At 52.9% G+C, this 4,356-nt stretch overlaps 1 protein-coding gene across 5 annotated transcripts in view; it reads left to right on the top strand.

The window, feature by feature from the left end:
- The first annotated feature begins 1,439 nt into the window (after positions 1 to 1,439).
- Positions 1,440 to 4,356, top strand: part of LOC106749620 (muscle calcium channel subunit alpha-1) — a 104,509-nt gene continuing 101,592 nt past the window's right edge. For 3 of the 5 annotated variants that reach the window (XM_014629270.1, XM_014629268.1, XM_014629269.1), the window contains exon 1: positions 1,440 to 1,981. The gene's annotated coding sequence lies outside the window, so the exon portion shown is untranslated. The remainder of the gene's footprint in view (positions 1,982 to 4,356) is intronic. The other 2 variants (XM_014629273.1, XM_014629272.1) reach the window with 2 other exon arrangements.

The following is a 4,356-nucleotide window of genomic DNA, read 5'->3' as shown; positions in this document are numbered from 1 at the left end:
GGCCCGTAAATCAAGGGGAGAGATTTCGTCCCGCGCGAATACACCGAGATTTCCCGCTGTAAATAGAACGATTTTCCCAAATTTCGATCCGACACATAGACGGCCGCGCGCGTCCCGACGCTCCTCTGCCCTTTAAATCCGCCACTGGCCGGCACGGGGATTGGCAACACGCTCGCTACCACCACCACCTCTCCAGCGATCATGCCCCCTCGTCGCTGTGGCGCGTCGCCACGCGCACGGGGGTGGGGCGTCGTGACGCCAGGCGTCGCTGGCGTCGAGCCGGCGGTATATCGCCGAATGTGGGAGCGTGTGTCGTGTGGCCGTCCTCGTCGTCGTCCAGCCGTATCGCGCGCGGAGAACGTTCTCCAGCTGGTTCGACACGGACGACGTCGTCCCCGACGGAAGTCGTTCACCGGGAGAGCCCCGGTGTGCTACCAAGGGGAACGTATGCGGGGCGAGACCAACGCGGTGGAATGCGTGTATATATAGGAAAAGGGAGCACTGGCCGTGCGGGCGGCCGAGCGAGACAGAGAGCGGTGCAGTGACATCGGGGTTGCTTGGTCCCGAAGGGAGGCGAGGAGGGTGGTCAAGGAGGGCAGCGAGGGAGGGAGCCGGGAGGGACTCGACCCGAAGAGAGAAGAAGACTCGAAAGGGCGAAGAACGTTTCTCCGTCGTCGCGGCGGTCGCGAGGGAAGAAGGGAAGAAAGTCCGATTGATCGCAGCCGACGATGTAAACGCCGTCGTCGTCGCAGCCGTCGCCACCGCCGTCTCTTCGATGTCGTCGCCGTCGCGTTAGCAACCCTCCGTCACCCTCACGCCGGAAGTCGAACGTGCCGGGCGATAGTTCCGTTGCCGGGAATCTCCGCGACGATCGTCTCTTGGGGATTCTCGAGCGCGAAGTCCGATACTCCGAAGAGAAGGAGGCGGAAGAGGAAGAGGAGGGTGCGCGTTTCTCGGGGTCGCCGTATATGTAGAGAAAGCACCGTACACACGCGGGATCGGTCTCTTCTTCACGGAACGATGTCGCGCGCTCACGTTCGCCTTCTCTCTCCCTCTCGCGTCGCACGCGTGTGATGCGCGCGCGCATATATATACACATATATACATATATATATATATATATTTATATATATATAATAGAACGCACCTAGATATCTATTTATAAGTTTACACGAGGCGCGAGAGAGGCCACGTCGACTGAACGAGGGATCGAGATAGAAGGAGGGAAAGAGAGGCAGAAATATAGAACGATCGCGAGAGGAACGGAAAGAGCCGATCGAGAGAGAGTGAGAAAGAGAGAGAAGGAGAGAGAGAGAACAGGAGGGACAGAGAGAGAGTGCGCGAGAATTAGACAGAAGGAGCGAAAAGGAGTGGTGGAGGTGGCGGAACGTGTGGTGACGGTGGTGCGCGCGCCCGCGCTCGGTTTTCCCCACGTCTTCCGTCGTAGTTGTGTACCGGTGCCTGGTGGTGGTGGTTCGTAGTAGTGAATGCTCTCGTGCTGTGTGCTCCAGGAAGCGGGTACGCGACACAGGGAGGCCACGAGGAAGGCGCGAGAGATACGCACACACGTCGCGCGGACACGCTTCGCGGAGAGAAGGGCCGACGAGAGAGAGAGAGGGAGAGCTAGAGAGAGAAGGGTGCTGCACCCTCGACTTGGTCGCGACGACACCGTCCGCTCGCGAGATCGCTGCTCCTGCGGGCGAAGAGGGTGCGTAGCGCCCTGCGTAATCCACGGGAGTGGAGAGTCGGATCACCGCCGGGGCCGGCGCATCGGGAAGATCATTAGGCGGAGCAAGAGAGTGACGCGGGAACGCGGAAGGAAAAGGGCGACTCTCGGCAGTAGCAGCGGGGCGGCAACAGTGAGCGAGCGATCGCGAGGTCGCGAGTGCGTGAGAACGAGGATATGACGAGCGGATACGCCCGGCGGCTCGCGTGATACGCAACGCAATCCGTCGTGCTTCGCCGCCGAGGAAGATATGTGGTAAGTGACGCCTGGAGGTCCGACGTGCTCGTCGGGGGGTGGTCAGTCGATCCCCTTTCGGCGCAGGGGAGGGAAGGAGGGGGGGACCGATGGCGGTGATTTTCGTGAGGTTCGAGAGATCGACGGAGTCGCGGTTTCGCTCTCTCTCTCTCTCTCTCTCTCCCTCTTTCCGTCGATGACCGAAGTCCCCGAAATGCCCGCGATGTCGAAGGTCGCGATCTTCGCGACGTCGGGGATTTACGATAACAAGCCTCGTGGGACCTCGACGAGACCGTTCTCTCGATGCATCTCTGTCTCTGCGAGATGTCCTCTCGTCAGATGCTAATTTTACCACGCCGCGCATCATCAATCGGATCGCGCGAGGAGGTCCGCGAAGATCGAGAATCGCTGCGTGCCGAGATCGATCGGGATCGTGAGATTCGTGGGAAGATCGCGAGCGAGATGAACGAGGGTTGTGAACGACGCTCTTCGCTTTCTTCCGAAAACGGCGAAGGTGTCGGAGGGGGTCTATGGTTTAACTTTTGAAACTCGGAGTCTCGGATTTCGAGGCCGGCGCACCGGCGGCTGTTCGTCCCGAGATCGTCTTCGTCGGCGGGGCTTGAGGGACACGGCGTCCCGCCGCGCGTTTAGTAGTTTTTCGGAAATCGATAGGAGCCTTCGTGGCCCATTGACTTGATTCGCTCGATTTTTAAACCATCTGAGAGGAATCGTTGATATTATGTAAGGCGCCCCGCGTCCCATCCTCGCGTGTATCATTTCTTGAAGCCGTTTATAACGTGAGACCTCGTCATCCTCTTCGCTTGCGCGTGACATTAGATACTCGCAGAAGCGGCTGGTTGAGTATCAAACTAATCGTTTCTCGCGATGTACACGAATTTCTCTCCGTGAAAAATTCACCCGCGAGTTCGTCAAACGTTACACACAGGCGCACGCGCGCACGCACACACACACATACAAATTAATTAATTAATATTAAATATTTATATCAATATTAAGTTATATTAATATTAATTGCTGTCAAAAATTAACAGAAATTTGGGAATAATAAATAGGAATTAATTGATTATTAAAATTAACTGTTAAAATGAATTCGGGAATTTTCAAATATTTTGCGCTTGTAAATTATATCTTCGAGGGACATACGCATGTGGGAATAATTACTGCTGAAAGCAGTATGGCTAAAAAAGAAAAGGAGGTCCAAGGCTGGATTATTAACCGGGCAACGGGCAGTTAACGGAGGCGGCGGATTCGTATACGGCAAGAAGCAGTTTCGGACGTGTTCCGGGACTTGAGATCAGTTCGAGCAGGCAGCTGTTTAAGCCAACGGTCGTTTCGTAAACAGCGCGGAAAAAAGCGGTCTAAAAGTTGCAGCCACGAGAACGGCGGCCCCGTTTCGGGCGGAAAGTTTTATGCGCGCCTGGTTTTACGCTTATACATAGACCGTGCCGCAGAATTTACATCGAAATACGCTTTTTTAACTAGATTCCGTCCCGCTCGCTCCCTGGCTCGTTCGTTCGCTTGCTCGCGAACGACAATGGGACGCAATCCGCCGTTTCGATTTCGATTAACCGCGGTACACACGGATATTGTTCGTTAAATCGGCCCCGAGCGGTAATCGCGAAGCAAGCAAAGAACAACGAGATACTGCGGACGTCTCTATGATCGCGAATAACGCGACACACATATCGACACTCGTCCATTATTATTTTTCGCAATCTCATTGTTGCGGGTTTCCTATTCGATTTCTCGCGTGTGCGAATGGGCTACACGCGAAAATCAGAAAGGGATGCGCGGGATTAAAAATCGCGAGATCACGTCACGTTAAATTACATGAATTACTCTTGTGCGGACTAGAGAAAGAGAGAGGGAAAGAGAGAGATAGAGAGAGAGAGAGGGTTGTATCAAAATGAAAAAAATATGTGACCAGCATTTTGGAGAGAAAAGGAAGCAACAATGTTTCGAGAATAACGCAAGTTTGAATCTGACGGTTCTTTTGGTCAATTTGTTAAATAATTCAACTGCTATATTATTAGGTTGGTGCATATGAAATGTCGGATTCTTAAGTGATTGTATAAAACTGTATATCTTTCTTCAAAAGCTGTTTATTCAATCAAAGTATGCTCCATTCGCTTCAATACACTTCTCCCAACGAGATTTTAAAGCGTAGATGCCTGTCTTAAAAAAATTTTGGTCTTTAGAATTAATAAACTCTGATATCGAGTTTTTTAGACTGTCTTCATTTTCATGGTGTTTGCCTCTTAAAAACAGCTCTAAATGCTTGAAAAAATGAAAATCGGTCGGCGAGAGATCCGGTGAATATGGTGGATGCTGCAAAACTTCATATTCCAGTTCGTTCAGTTTCGCAATTGTTTTGT

This window comes from Dinoponera quadriceps, unplaced genomic scaffold (genome assembly GCF_001313825.1).
Source record: "Dinoponera quadriceps isolate SergipeBrazil2010 unplaced genomic scaffold, ASM131382v1 scaffold3595, whole genome shotgun sequence".
Classification (NCBI taxonomy): Eukaryota; Metazoa; Arthropoda; class Insecta; order Hymenoptera; family Formicidae; genus Dinoponera; species Dinoponera quadriceps.
Note: the sequence above shows the minus strand (reverse complement) of the source record. Positions and strands in the feature narration are given on the sequence as shown.